Source organism: Lithobates pipiens, unplaced genomic scaffold (genome assembly GCF_037356315.1).
Source record: "Lithobates pipiens isolate NorthernLeopardFrog02 unplaced genomic scaffold, aLitPip1_a1.2 Scaffold_3, whole genome shotgun sequence".
Lineage (NCBI taxonomy): Eukaryota > Metazoa > Chordata > Amphibia > Anura > Ranidae > Lithobates > Lithobates pipiens.
Window position 1 is genome coordinate 259,703,131 of NW_027507790.1, and position 15,854 is coordinate 259,718,984.

Consider the following 15,854-nt stretch of genomic DNA (forward strand, 5'->3'; position numbering starts at 1 on the left):
GAGGGGGACAAAACCCCCGAAGTCAGAAGAAGAGGGCGGCGGCGGCGAAGAAGAAAGCCGGGCTCCTCCGCTAGCAAAAGAGCTAGCAGAAGATAGCGGAGGAGTCCGGCGAGAAGACCCCCGAAGACGGAAGACCCCCGGTGCTGTGCAATAAACTATTTTAACCCTTGTGTGTTGTGTTTTTTTTTACTTTTTTTCACAGGTGAATGGGTAGGGGTACATTGTACCCCATACTCATTCATATAGGGTAGGGGGCCGGTATCCGATAACCCCCGCCCGCAGACCCCGACAACCAATGGCCAGGGTTGTGGGGAAGAGGCCCTTGTCCTCATCAACATGGGGACAAGGTGCTTTGGGGTGGGGGGGCCGCGCGGCACCCCCCCCCATGTTGAGGGCACGCGCTCGCTCGTCCCCACCCCCCTTCCTGGCTGGCCGGGTAGCGTGCTCCAATAAGGGTCTGATGTGGACCTAGGGGGGGACCCCCACGCCGATTTTTTGCCGTAGGGATTCCCCTTTAAGTCCATATCAGGTGGCGAAGAAGAAGGCGTCACTGGACCCGGATACCTGGAGACGCGCTCAAAATGAGCGGACTTTTCTCCGGGCGGGAAAAGTCAGTTCATTTCAAAAGTACGGTGGACTGGCACACACACGGCCGGATTGTCCGCCGAAATGCGAGCCCGGCGGTAAGATTGGAGTGCAAAACTACTTTCTAAGTCGGCCGTACTTTTGGGTAAAAAAAGTCCGCCGGAGGCTACACACGGGCGGATTGTCCGGCGGACTTGAGTTTGCCAGACTTTTCCACCGGATTGTTTGATCGTGTGTACGCGTCATTAGATAACCCCTGCACGCGTGTCTCCAAGTGAGACCAATGCTCATAGTGACAATGCCTTAACTCCGGGCACCTTCCCACTTCCAGAATGCTGTGATAAATACAGAAAAGCTATCAACACTATGCAATACAACTGCTAGGGAGCTCCCCCTGCTTTATAATGCAGTCCTTTCCTATAGTAATTGAATGCAAGGCCTTGCAATAAAAGATGTAGTCTTTGGTCTTCTACTAGCTATTGTATTGAAGTAATTGTAATCCAAAGGGTTTAACAAACAAGAATAGTGTAGAATGAATATTGAAACTGTTCTTGTAATGTAGCACACTTGTAACTATCTCCGATGTAGTTGTCTCCAAATCACACAGTGTCAGTTCTCAGTGGAGTATAGGCTTGAGACCTGCTTTAACTCAGTCTAATGATGGGAAACCTCATCTGTGGGACTACAGGTCTCAGCAACACTGTGGTCTAAGTGTGTAAACGTGCGTTAAGAATTATGGGCGGCAGCCCTCTCACCAAACCAGGGCTGGAAGAATAGGAAACCTCCGCTCTGGTTAATGTAAATAAGTGAATAAAGTCGCGCTATGGAAAGAATACTAATTATATAAAAATTGGAATAAAAAACTCCAATGTGATGAAATGTGTGGATCAAATGTACAGGGTTAGAGCTGCCTTTACCTGGAGCCCTCACTTCCTTAACAGGGAGGGGAGGGAAGTTTTTAAAGTATTGAATAAAAAGGTTATGGCGCTAAACCCAATTAGTGATTTATTAAATTGGCCTATCGCCACAAACTAGTGTTATTAGGAAAGCACTATGTGCAATTAAAGTGCAAATGCTTTTTAGACAATGTGATCAATATTAAATAAACATATGTGTCCCATAAAATTCCAAACCAATATTAAGTCATCATATACGTGTCACCATTTTGTGAATAAAACCAAAAAAATTATAAACATTCATTTTAAGGTCATTGCAGGTATATCAAATGGTATAAAATAATATAAAAGTTCCTTCAAACAACCTAGAAAGTATTACTGGTGTCCTTCAGTATTCTCTTTCAGAAGAACTGTGCAAAAAAGGTACAAAGAAAGTGCAAAAAAGGGGGTCCAAAAACCTAATTCAGCCAAAGTCGCATATAGACGCATGTATGTCCAATACGTGTCCAATGTTAATATTTGGCTGATGGTACTGTCACCATAGACTAATGCTGTAATCAAATACGTAAAAACAGTGGGGAACGTTTCATTCGCTAGTGCAAACAGTGCTGGGTCTTCAAACAGAAACCTCCATCCCCGGTGCGCCACTCAGTGCTGTAATATTTAAATGCTCTCACCAGAATCAATGCCCCTTATGGGGCTAGATGGACATTCACAATGTAAGCCACTGTGTCGCTCTCTGGCTGCTGCTGGTGCACTGGGTGAGGTCTCCTTGTTCCGTTCGTATACTCTCCAACGTTAGTTATACATGAGGAAAGACACATCCATAGTGTAATACGTTTAAGACCAAATCGTTCGTTTATTTATATTTAAAACTACTCACATTTAGTGTTAAAAGCATATGCATATGAAAAAAACTCTGCCGTTCGTTTCTGTCCGTGCACGCAACGTGGCCACGCTCTACGCGTTTCGTCACTCTGACGTCCTCTGGAGCGGCCATATTGGTGCACCTTACGAATTAAATAGGGTGCAGTGCTCCACTACGCATGTGCTAAAATGACAGCGCCATTTTAGATGTGGGATGCCCTTAAGCTGAACAATAGTTATTGGGTAATGCTAATAGTTGTTAGCAATATTGGGTATGATTCATAGAGATATAAACAAAGGTAGGCTGCAGTGCTCCGAGGCGAATTCAATTTGTTAACATCCCCGAGGGCGTCACGGACGGAGGGGAGGTATTAGCATTCAGCTTAAGGGCATCCCACATCTAAAATGGCGCTGTCATTTTAGCGCATGCGTAGTGGAGCACTGCACCCTATTTAAATCGTAAGGTGCACCAATATGGCCGCTCCAGAGGACGTCAGAGTGACGAAACGCGTAGGGCGTGGCCACGTTGCGTGCACGGACAGAAACGAACGGCGGAGTTTTTTTCATATGCATATGCTTTTAACACTAAATGTGAGTAGTTTTAAATATAAATAAACGAACGATTTGGTCTTAAACGTATTGCACTATGGATGTGTCTTTCCTCATGTATAACTAACGTTGGAGAGTATACGAACGGAACAAGGAGACCTCACCCAGTGCACCAGCAGCAGCCAGAGAGCGACACAGTGGCTTACATTGTGAATGTCCATCTAGCCCCATAAGGGGCATTGATTCTGGTGAGAGCATTTACATATTACAGCACTGAGTGGCGCACCGGGGATGGAGGCTTCTGTTTGAAGACCCAGCACTGTTTGCACTAGCGAATGAAACGTTCCCCACTGTTTTTACGTATTTGATTACAGCATTAGTCTATGGTGACAGTACCATCAGCCAAATATTAACATTGGACACGTATTGGACATACATGCGTCTATATGCGACTTTGGCTGAATTAGGTTTTTGGACCCCCTTTTTTGCACTTTCTTTGTACCTTTTTTGCACAGTTCTTCTGAAAGAGAATACTGAAGGACACCAGTAATACTTTCTAGGTTGTTTGAAAGAACTTTTATATTATTTTATACCATTTGATATACCTGCAATGACCTTAAAATGAATGTTTATAATTTTTTTGGTTTTATTCACAAAATGGTGACACGTATATGATGACTTAATATTGGTTTGGAATTTTATGGGACACATAGGTTTATTTAATATTGATCACATTGTCTAAAAAGCATTTGCACTTTAATTGCACATAGTGCTTTCCTAATAACACTAGTTTGTGGCGATAGGCCAATTTAATAAATCACTAATTGGGTTTAGCGCCATAACCTTTTTATTCAATACTCCGCTCTGGTTGTCTTAGTCCCGCTCCACGCCAGCCAGCGGCGTCACACTGCTCCACACTGCAAGATCACCGGGACTCTCAGATGGCTCCGTCTGGTGTCTCTGGATCCTTCCCAATCCGGTCACACAGTCTCTCCAGCACACAGGTGAAAGGCAGAATAGCTGGTTGTTCCGCTCCGCAATTGTTGCAGGCTGCTCTCTCTGGAACACCTCCTCTGTGATGCTTGTAGGCAGGCCACGCGTCCAGAAGAGAAAGAAACTGGCCATGCATGGTCTTTTATATCCTACCCAGCATGCAATTCAGTACTGAGTGTTCATGGTTTAATCACTTGGCATTGTGGGTAGGTAGGTCCTTGTATAATGTAAACAAACAGTCACTTCCTGTAACATTTCTCTACGTTCTTGAAATAAAAATAAATGAAATAGCACTAACAGGCAAAAATACCAGCGTTACATAAGCCTTTCCTATAGCATCATGTCATCATACACTTGGCTGATTGACCTCCAATTAGATAGTGCCCGCATACAGGGCAGGACTTAGGGTGGTGGGGGCCCCTGGGCTGTAGTCACTTTCGGGCCCTACCTTCTATACATTACCGTATTTATCGGCGTATAACACGTGCTGGCGTATAACACGCACCCCACGTTTAGGAGGAAATTTTAAGGAAAAAACTTTTAGAAGGGAAGTTTAAGGAAAAAACTTACATTTATATGCCCATCAATGCAGCCTTATCCCTGTCCATCTGCAGCCTTGCCTATCCATCTGCAGCCTTGTCCAGTGTCATTGCAGCCTTGTCATTTGCAGGCTTGTCATTGCAGTCTTGAAGTTTAAAAATGGTGCTACCGAGATACAAAGTCCTGTGTATCTCCGTGGCTCTGGGGTCCTCTCGCAGTCCTGAACAGAGCCAAGAGTAGTCGAGTGTACTCGGCTCGGCTCACAGTCACACCCAGTAACTGTGAGCGGAGCTGAGCCGGGTACACTCGGCTATGTATCTTGGCGGGGCCCCCTATTGGGTGGGGCCCATGGTCTTGAGCCCAGTCAAGCCCAATGGTAAGTCCTGCCCTGCCCGCATAGATTTGGGGGCCAATGTCACTTAGCAGAGTCAGTTGCATGCCACCAATGATTTTTTTCCCCCTGTAAGAGGGGCATTCAGACTACCATTTTAAAGGGGCTTTTTTACCATTGACCATCAATGTAGGGGGCATTTTTCACAATGACCTCCTATGAATTGGTATTCACAGGGGTTCCCTGAGATCTTAATATGACTTCAAGGATTCCTCTGGCGTAAAAAGGTTTAGAAAACGGAAAATTGTATACTCACCTTTCTGTAATTTTCCTTTCCTTTCGCATCTTCATGGCAGCATACATTTGGGTTGGGACTCCGCCCCTCACAACCTGATAGGACTGAATAGCTATAAATTGTAAGATAGGACCCACCTCAGTATTCTCCTTTTTTTCCTCACTTGTCCGGGACTGGATGGAACGCTCAGCACCCCTTATCACTCTCGTCCCAGCCTCTCCTGGGTGGAAGTCCTTGCCTGTAGTGATGGCGGAATGGTTTGCCCGGCAGTCGTTTCGCAGCGAATTTTGGCTGTTCGTGGTCCGCCCGATCGGCGGACTATTGCCCCTGTTCGCCCGGCGGACTTCCGTATTTACTGTGTAAAAGAACTTTGACCTATGATGACACATCCATCATGGGGTACAGGACAGCCAATTGAGACATTACAGCACATGGACACTTGGACATTCCCCCTAACTTATAAATAGACCCAATCCGGCGGCCATTTTACATTCTTTCGTATGTCACTATAGGGAGAGGTTGCTGTGTGGAGCAGGGAGAGATTGCAGTGACCCAAATCGCTAGCTATTGGGTACACAAAAGTTCTTTTCAGGACTAGTATAGGTGTTAGGTGTAGTTCAGGATATAGGTTTGAGGCAGTGCTGTGCTAGTGATTGTTACAGCAGCCTGAGTGTCTTTTGTCAGTGTAGAGAAAGGGACAGGACGGTGTGTGCTGCAGGGACAGTCAGTTTAGTCATTAGCTGTTACTATCAGGTCCACAAAAGTGCTATTCCAGTTATTGTTCCAGCAGCCTCTGTTTTGTCAGTTTATATAGGGACAGGCAGGAAGCTGTGTGTGAGGCAGTGAGGGTCAGTTTAATCAGTAGCTGTTACTATATTAGGTCCACAAAGGTTCTTTTCAGGACTGGTATCAGTGGTATGGTAATAGGCTTGTACACGTATAATATTCTTTCTTCCAAATATAGAAAGAATATTATACTTGACTGCTGCCCTTCTGCTGCAGTCTGCTAATCAGTCACAACCTACTTGTTCCACAAAGGTCCTTATAAGGACTGGTAACCTGGTGTAGGGTGCTACAGTACATAGGGTTGAGTGAGGTACAGTCTGCTATTCAATAAGGACTGGTATAGGTCCACAATACATAGGGTTGAGGTGCACTACTGCTGACCGCTGCCCTATACTGCAGCAGTCCTTCATCAGTATAGGGACTGACGTACAGTCTGCTAATCAGTCACACACAACCTACTTGTTCCACAAAGGTCCTTATAAGCACTGGTAACCTGGTGTAGGGTGCTACAGTACATAGGGTTGAGTGAGGTACATTTTGCTATTCCCGTAAGGACTGGTATAGGTCCACAATACATAGGGTTGAGGTGCACTACTGCTGACCGCTGCCCTATACTGCAGCAGTCCTTCATCAGTATAGGGACTGACGTACAGTCTGCTAATCAGTCACATACAACCTACTTGTTCCACAAAGGTCCTTATAAGGACTGGTAACCTGGTGTAGGGTGCTACAGTACATAGGGTTGAGTGTCCTCCACTCCACCTTCCATCACTCCAAGCTCACGTTTTTCTGCAAAAAGGCAGGCTTCCGTAGGCCTAATGTTCGAGCGTAAAAAAATGATGACGCCGGATAACCCTCTTGCCCAACGGTTGACGGCTCGCTTGTCAGAACTGATAGCCCGCCAACTACTGCCATATAAACTGGTGGATTCAGAGGCCTTTCGTAAATTTGTGGCCATTGGAACACCACAATGGAAGGTCCCAGGAAGGAAGTATTTCTCACAGAAGCATCCCAGAGCTATATGGCCATGTTCAGCGGCAAGTGAATGTATCTCTGGCACACAGTGTCGGTGCCAAGATACATCTGACCACAGACACGTGGTCTAGCAAACACGGGCAGGGAAGGTATATCACTTTTACTGCCCACTGGGTGAACCTTCTGACGGCCGTCAAGCATGTAACCCGTGGTACCCGTGTAGATTTGGTTTTACCGCCACGGATTGCATGCAGGACTGGCTCTTCTTCTCCTCCTCCTCCTCCTACCCCATCCTCCTCCCTCTCCTCCTTGGCTGACTCCTCCTTTTTCTCTGCTAGCGTCTCTTCCGCTGCACCGCCCAAGCTCCCCAGAACCTATTCGACATGCCAGGTGAGACATTGCCATGCCGTGCTGCGTCTGTTGTGCCTGGAAGCCAAGAGCCACACTGGCCCGGCACTCCTTTCAGCTTTGCGTTCACAGGCAGATCAGTGGCTAACACCGCTCAATTTGACAGTTGGTAAAGTGGTGTGTGACAACGGTGCCAATCTGCTTAGCGCATTGAAACAGGGCAAAATCACGCACGTGCCATGCATGGCACACGTCTTAAACTTGATCGTGCAGCGATTCGTTGTCAAATACCCTGGGGTCCAGGACATCTTGCGGCAGGCAAGGAAAATCTCAGCCCATTTCAGAAGATCTTACACGGCAATGGCTCGCCTTGCTGACATTCAGCGGCGACACAATCTGCCGGTCATACGTCTTATTTGCGATTGCCCGACTCAATGGAACTCAACCTTCTATATGCTTGATAGGCTGCTCCAGCAGAAACGTGCAGTTAACGTCTACCTGTATGAACTCTGCGGCAGAACAGGTTCTGGGGAGCTGGGGTTTTTTTCACCACGCCAGTGGCTGCTTATGCGCGACGCATGCAGACTTCTGCGGCCATTTGAGGAGATCACCAAACTGGTCAGTCGCAGCCATGGCGCCATCAGTGACATGGTACCTTATGCCTTCTTTGTGGAGCATGCATTGCGGCGTGTTATTGATCAAGCTGTGGAGGAGCAGGAGCGGGAAGATGAGAAAGTCGCAATGCTGGATGAATTCCCAGGGGGGGCTACTCTATCTGAGACAAGTCAACAACAAGAGTCTGAAGAGGAGTCAGAGGAGGATGGTGCCGGGGCGGATGAGGAGGAGCAAGAAGAGCGTGCTTTAAACCTTTCTGGGACCCCTGTTGTTGTGCGTGGATGGGGAGAGGAGAATGAAGAGGACGACTTTATCCTGGATGATGAGCAGGAGCCAGGCCACCACACCGCTTCCAGTTTAGTGCAAATGGGGGCCTTCATGCTCCAGTGTTTTAATAGGGACCCTTGTATAAAAAGCATAAGGGTCAAGGACCAGTACTGGGTGGCAACGTACTTAGACCCCCGGTACAAACACAACATGGCGGAAATGCTACCGCCATCACAGAGGGCTGTCAGAATGCAGCACTTCCAGGCCTTGCTTCGAAAAATGCATTCTGCTTTTGCGTGCGCTGGCAGAGGAGCAATTCCCACTCCCAGAGAAGGAGTTGCGGGTACCAATCCAACAGCGCCTGCAAGAAGAGGCCGGTTTGAAGATGTGTTGGTGACTTTGGATATGAGGTCATTCTTTCAGCCGACCCATCGACAGGTGTCATCCGGATCCAGCATCAGGGAACGCCTAGACCGTCAGGTGTCCGACTACATCGGGTTAACGGCCGATGTGGACGCTCTGAGTAGGGATGAACCCCTGCACTACTGGGTGGGCAGGCTTGACCTCTGGCCAGAGCTTGCCCAATTTGCAATCGAACTGTTGGCTTGCCCCTCGTCCAGTGTCCTGTCCGAAAGGACGTTCAGCGCAGCAGGGGGGATCGTGACCGATAAGCGTACTCGCCTAGCTCACGACAGTGTTAACTACCTCACATTTCTAAAAATGAATGAGGCATGGATCTCAGAGGAATTCAACACATGTGACCAGTAGACCATGTATATGTCTATAAACCATTTTTTAAATCGAGCACACAGACCTTCTTTCTTCATTTGGCTCACTTCCTTGTCCAAAAAAAGCACACCGTACTATATGCCCGTACCCTCCTCTTTGAAGAGGTTGAGTGGTGTCATATTTCTACTGGGGCTGCTTATTATGAGGGGCTCCCACCATCCCTGTGCTGTGCTGACTTCCTCCTGGGGCTGCTTATTATGAGGGGCTCCCACCATCCCTGTGCTGTGCTGACTTCCTCCTGGGGCTGCTTATTATGAGGGGCTCCCACCATCCCTGTGCTGTGCTGACTTCCTCCTGGGGCTGTACCTCTGCTGTGCATATTATGAGGGGCTCCCACCATCCCTGTGCTATGCTTATTATGAGGGGCTCCCACCATCCCTGTGCTGTGCTGACTTCCTCCTGGGGCTGCTTATTATGAGGAGCTCCCACCATCCCTGTGCTATGCTGACATCCTCCTGGGGCTGCTTATTATGAGGGGCTTCCACCATCCCTGTGCTATGCTAACATCCTCCTGGGGCTGCTTATTATGAGGGGCTCCCACCATCCCTGTGCTGTGCTGACTTCCTCCTGGGGCTGCTTATTATGAGGGGCTCCCACCATCCCTGTGCTGTGCTGACTTCCTCCTGGGGCTGTACCTCTGCTGTGCATATTATGAGGGGCTCCCACCATCCCTGTGCTATGCTTATTATGAGGGGCTCCCACCATCCCTGTGCTGTGCTGACTTCCTCCTGGGGCTGCTTATTATGAGGGGCTCCCACCATCCCTGTGCTGTGCTGACTTCCTCCTGGGGCTGTACCTCTGCTGTGCATATTATGAGGGGCTCCCACCATCCCTGTGCTATGCTTATTATGAGGGGCTCCCACCATCCCTGTGCTGTGCTGACTTCCTCCTGGGGCTGCTAATTATGAGGGGCTCCCACCATCCCTGTGCTATGCTGACATCCTCCTGGGGCTGCTTATTATGAGGGGCTCCCACCATCCCTATGCTATGCTGACATCCTCCTGGGGCTGCTTATTATGAGGGGCTCCCACCATCCCTGTGCTGTGCTGAATTCCTCCTGGGGCTGTACCTCTGCTGTGCATATTATGAGGAGCTCCCACCATCCCTGTGCTATGCTCATTATGAGGGGCTCCCACCATCCCTGTGCTATGCTCATTATGAGGGACTCCCACCATTCCTGTGCTATGCTCATTATGAGGGGCTCCAACCATCCCTGTGCTATGCTGACTTCCTCCTGGGGCTGCTTACGGTGCAGGTGTCAGTGCTGTATACCACGCTGCTGATGTCAGTGCTCTCTATCACGGTGCTGCTGTCAGTGCTGTATATCACGGTGCTGGTGTTAGTGCTTTATGTCACGCTGCTGATGTCAGTGCTCTCTATCACGGTGCTGGTGTCAGATGACTCTATCACGGTGCAGGTGTCATTGCTGTATGTCACGCTGCTGATGTCAGTGCTCTCTATCACGGTGCTGGTGTCAGATGACTCTATCACGGTGCAGGTGTCATTGCTGTATGTCACGCTGCTGGTGATCATCTCCTGCACCCTCTTCTTTGCCTACCCTGACCTTCCCTCTCCTCCATTGCCTTCATGCGCTCCACAGTCCTGAATTGTCCCAACAATTTCCCATATAAAAAAAGAATGCTTGTAGTTGTCGATCCCAGATTCACCTCATACATGTGTTATGTCATTGGCCATGTGGTGGGACTATGTTTGCACAGCTATTAATTATTTTGTGGCTGCAAATTTGACCTGTAGGTTTGCAAAGTTCGCCTCCCATTGAAGTCAATGGGGCCCGCCGCGAATGTTCCGGTTCGCAAACTATCGGCCGCGTTCGCGAAATGTCCCGTCGGAAGTTCGTCCATCACTACTTGCCTGTACAGCCTCAAAACGAGCTAGATGGAAGGAACCCCACTCTGATGGTCTCAAGGGTATGTTGCCTGGTACTTTACAAGCCTTAATTAGGCTTAGATAATTTGCAGTGGTCTCCATTTCTTCTTTCTAAACACTCGTATGGTTTCTCTGGGATCTGTAGTCCCACACAGCCATCCTGACATCCCTAAGATGGCGCCTGAGTGTCTGATTGCTTCTGTGCATGCACGAGCAGGAGTGACGTCGCCAGGAGCTTGTTTTGCCAGCATCTATCATGGCAATGGGCTCCTCAGCGAGCTATCGTGCATGTGCGATCGTGACGTCATTCTGCAGCAACGGCGGTAAATTTAAACCTCCAGTGTTTCCTCAATCTCCAGTCACTGCAAGAAACCAGGGATTCCTATCAGGATTGCACTAGATGCAAACACTGCCTGCTAACCTCTCTATTGTGCTCCTCCGCTAAAGGTAAGACTAATGCCCCGTACACACGAGCGGACTTTTCGACATCCAAACTCCGACGGACTGAGTCCGGCGGACTATCCGATCGTGTGTGGGCTGCAACGGACTTTAGCGAAGCTAAAGTCTGACGGACTTTAGAAATGAAGCATGCTTTAAATTTTCCCGACGGAACTCCGCCGGACCCGGTCCCCTTTGAAAAATCCGCTCGTGTGTGTGCTACTCCGACGGACTAAAACCGACGCTAGGGCAGCTATTGGCTACTGTCTATGAACTTCCTACGTCGAATCCAGTCGTACGTCATCACGTTCGACTCCGTCGGAGTTTGGTGTGATGGTGTGTGGTCAAGTCCGTTCGGTCGAAAAGTCCGCCAGAACTCCGTCGGAACTCCAGCGGAACTCCGGCGGAACTCCTTTGGAGGTCTGTCAGACTTAATTCCTCTCGTGTGTACGGGGCATTACCTAGTCTCTAATATGTGTGACTGGTCTGCTTCTCTATGTTTTCTCTAACTCCTCCTGCATACTGTAGGTGGAAGCCTCTGTTCCCCCATTATGGAGACCACTGCCCAAGAAAAAAAGAGAGCCTTGTCATTAAGGCTTCCTTATTGGACAGCACTATCAGGTCCATAAGATCATCAGACTCAAGACGCAGAAACATCTCAGGTCACCGAAGAAGTCGCTCAGATAACCGAAGGAGCAGCTCAAGGCACCGAAGAAGTCGCTCAACCCAAAAAAGCCATTTAGATCCAAGACTGAGTCGCTCTAGGTCACCCTCTCGACACCATCACTCATACCACAGAAGGTCCTCTCCCCATAGAACATCTTCGACTAGCCATCGCTCCCGCCCGACCACAAATGCTTGCTGGGTCTGTGGCGCCATAGCCCTTCCAGACAAATTGTTCTGTTATGCATGCTTCAATGAAGCTACTACAGAAAAAGAGACGCATGCCAGAGAGGTGAATGTCATCATTAGAGAATCGGTAAGAGAATCAATTCAACAAATATCAACACCTGAAGCAGATAAGCCTGCTCAGACTGTCTCAGTGGTTACACCTAGCACATCAAAAACAGCAGATAGCTCATCTGACACTGAAGAATTATAGGCCTCAACAGGATTTCACTTTACCCTGATAGAGCTGTTTGTTAAGTCCGTGAAAGAAGCAATCGGATGGGAGGAGCCTAAAGAGGTCCCAGGGAAAACAAAAAAATATTTTCCAAACCTACAGAAGGATCCGGAATCATTCCCATTCATTTGCTGAATTGGAGGAACTGATCAAAGATGAGTGGTAAAAGCCAGAGAAAAAAAACCCTCAACAACAGACTGACAAAACTGTACCCACTAACGGAGCCTAACGTAAATCCATTAGTGTCAGTTGCAGTGGTAGACGCATCACTAATGCGTTTGGCCAGGCATGTAACACTACCTTTCAAGGATGCAGAGACATTCAGGGATGTGTTAGATCGGAAAATTGACCTTGATTGGAAAAGAGCCTATGCGGCAGCAGGTGGAGCTTGTAGGTCTGCTATCACTTTAGCAGCCCTAGGAAGAGCCATCCCCAGCTGGATGTCTAATGTTGAGAAACTGATCCTGAAGGGAACAGAACGGGAGAGAGTGATCACAGCTCTTCAGGAACTCAGTCTCGCAGGGGACTTCATGGCAGAGGCCTCGGTGGACACACTCAGGTCCTCCTCAAGGGCAATGCTGGCCTCTGTGATCGCCAGAAGAGCCCTATGGCTTAAACCTTGGACAGCTGATGCTGCTTCAAAAACTAACTGGTGAAAAGATCCCATACGATGGAAAAAAACCTTTTTGGAGAAAAGACACAGCCCTATCCAAAGTTACCGGGGGAAATCAGGCCTCATTCCCTCAGACAGGAGACCAAAACAACAGTAACCGCCACAATTCAGGCGTAATCTCCCAGAAAGGTACAGAGAGGCCAAGCCATACAGACTCAGAAAGGAGTTTAGGAGAAATTGGAGGAATCTCCAGACCTCCTTCTTAAAATTAAAAAAAAAACGAAATCCTCCTCCACAGTAGAACAGCAAAAGTCTTTTTGATGGTGCGTCCATCCAGCCTGCGGTGGTAGGAGCCAGGTTCAGGAAGTTCACAAAGGCTTGGGCGGAGAACATTAGAGATCCCTTTACGGTGGCCCCCATTCAGTTTGGTCACAGGTGGAAATTCAAAAACCGAATTCCCACGGACCAGTTTTATGCAACCAGACTTCCAGCATCAAGAGAAAAGTGAATGCTCTTAGTCATGTACATTCAGGACTTGCTTCAGAAACGGGCAATAGTAGAAGTTCCATTGCACCAGAGAGTGAAAGGATTCTACTCTCCACTATTTCTAGTGAAGAAAAAGACAGGAGACCTGAGCCCAGTATTAGCCCCTGTACACACGGTCGGAGATTCTGCCAACCAAATCCGTCGGATTTTGCCCGTCGGATTTAGTCAGACGGATTGTGTTCGAAACTGTTGCATACACACGGTCGGGCCAAGTTGGCGAAAAATCCAATCTTTCACAACGTGATGACGTAATTTCGTTACGATGGGACTACATTCAGGCTAGTAGCCAATAGCTTTGATGTAGGAATTTGATCTGAGCATGCGTGGCACTTGGTCCGATGAAAATGCTCTACACATGATCGGATTAGGTCCGTCTGGCCCAGTTGGTCGGGAAATATTTCCAACATGTTGGAAAATTGGGTCGGACGGAGATTCGGACGGAATCAGTCCGATGCATATCACACACAGTCGGATTATCCGACGACACGGTCCGATAGGACACATTCCGACGGATTCTCCGACCGTGTATACAAGGCTTTAGACTTAAAGAAACTCAACAAGAAAATTATGGTTGAGTCTTTCAAGATGGAAAGTCTTCAAACAATCCTTTGCGCAATAAATCTGAAAGACTGGATGCTATCCGTAGATAGGTATCCAACACATATCTTCACGTCCCCATACACAATATGTTCCAAAGATTCCTTTGATTCTCAGTAAAACATCAAAACTTTCAGTTTCAGAGTCTACCCTTTGGAATTTTCACCACCCGCAGAACTTTCACAAAGGTCCTGATACTAGTGATAGCCCTCCTGGGAGAGAGGGGTCTAAGCCCTTGTACACACGGTCGGAGATTCCGAGGGAATGTGTCCGATCGGACCGCATTGTCGGATAATCCAACTGTGTGTGGTCTCCATCGGACTGTTTCCGTCTGAATATCCGATGGACCAAGTTTACCAACTTGTCTATAAAATTTTCCGACAACATGATCCGATCGGACTTTGTCCGATCATGTGTAGAGAATTCCGATCGGAAAAAGTGCCACGCATGCTCAGATCAAATTCCTAAACCAAAGCTATTGGCTACTAGCCTGAACGAAGTCCCATCCTAAAGAGAGGCACGGAACTAAGCCAGAGGCTGGGTGGAGGGCCGGACATGACAAAGGCTGAGGGGAAGAGCGGAAGGGGTTAATGTGAGGAGGGGAGGTAAGGAGGCGGCGTATAGAGAGGAAGAATGGAAGGGGGCGGAGCATTATATAAAGGAAGGGGAGGAGCAGACAAGGCAGCGTGTTTCAGAAGAAAAAAGAGTTGCCAGCGTGAGGACCTGCTCCGTGCGCTTTGTTGCTTGGCGGTAGGCGCGGAGTGGACGGGGGGTTGTGTACACGTGGCTGGACTGTCCGGGATTCGGTGGGGGGGATCCGGAACGGAGGGTGGGTTTTTTCTGGTGAGGCCTCGGCGAGAATTTTTGATGGAGGGCCTGGACGCTTTGTTTGACCGGCTGCGGGCCGCGGCAGCGTCACGAGGGCCGGACTGGCTGCAGAGTCAGGTGGCGGCCATTACGGATGCGGCGGAGGGGGGGCCGGTAACGGGGGGGGGACTACTCCACGCGCTCTCGGCCGCCGGAATGTTTTCCCCCTGGCCCCTCCACCAGGGCCCAGCGCCACCCTAGGAGCCCGGTGACGGACCCGCCGGCCCCCCCGGCAAAACGTTTGGGCACCTCAGTGCTAGGGGGGTCCGGGCGGAATCCTCCTCATTGGCGGGGCTCGGGGAGTGGGGCTGGAGGTTCGGAAGTGGCCAGCTCCCCGCCGGCGAGGGCAGTGCGGGAGGGGACGGCGGTCTCCCAGGGCAGCGTGGCGTCTTCACCGCATGGGGGGACTCGGCATAGGAGGAGCAGTGTCACGCCTGTGCGCCAGCTACCAGACGCTGCGGGCAGGTCCGGACGGTCGGCTGGGAGAAGAGTGGCGGCAGAAGAGAGGGGGAGAGCTGGTGGACCGGTGAGGAGACCGATGGCGGCGGCGGCGGCCACGCGGAGCGGAGCCAGGGGGAGGACCGACGACGGCGAGCGGGCTACTACGAGCAGTGGTCGATCTGCGGCCGCCGGGGTGGAGCCGCCCGGTGGGCTGACTGTGCCTCTGCTACCTACGGCAGGTGAGCGGTTGGAAGGTGAGCTGTCAGGCTCGGAGGAGGAGATCCGGGACGGCGTCGCGGCGGCTGGAGCATCCGGGGCGGCGGCTGACGGGAGCAGACCCAGGCAGCCAGGTAAGGCTTTCAATCTCTCTCCTATTACTGTTAATGCTGATTTGTGTGGGATTGCTGGGGGGGATGTGCGGGCTTCTGGGGGTGGTGTTGGGCCGGACACAGTGGGCCCGTTGGGGGCGGGCTGTAGGCCCGTCGCCGGCGGGTCACAGGATCCGC

At 49.7% G+C, this 15,854-nt stretch overlaps 1 pseudogene; it reads right to left on the reverse strand.

Annotated features, from left to right (window-relative positions):
- Window positions 1-15,854, reverse strand: part of LOC143941265 (large ribosomal subunit protein uL18 pseudogene) — a 62,212-nt pseudogene that overhangs the window by 14,643 nt on the left and 31,715 nt on the right.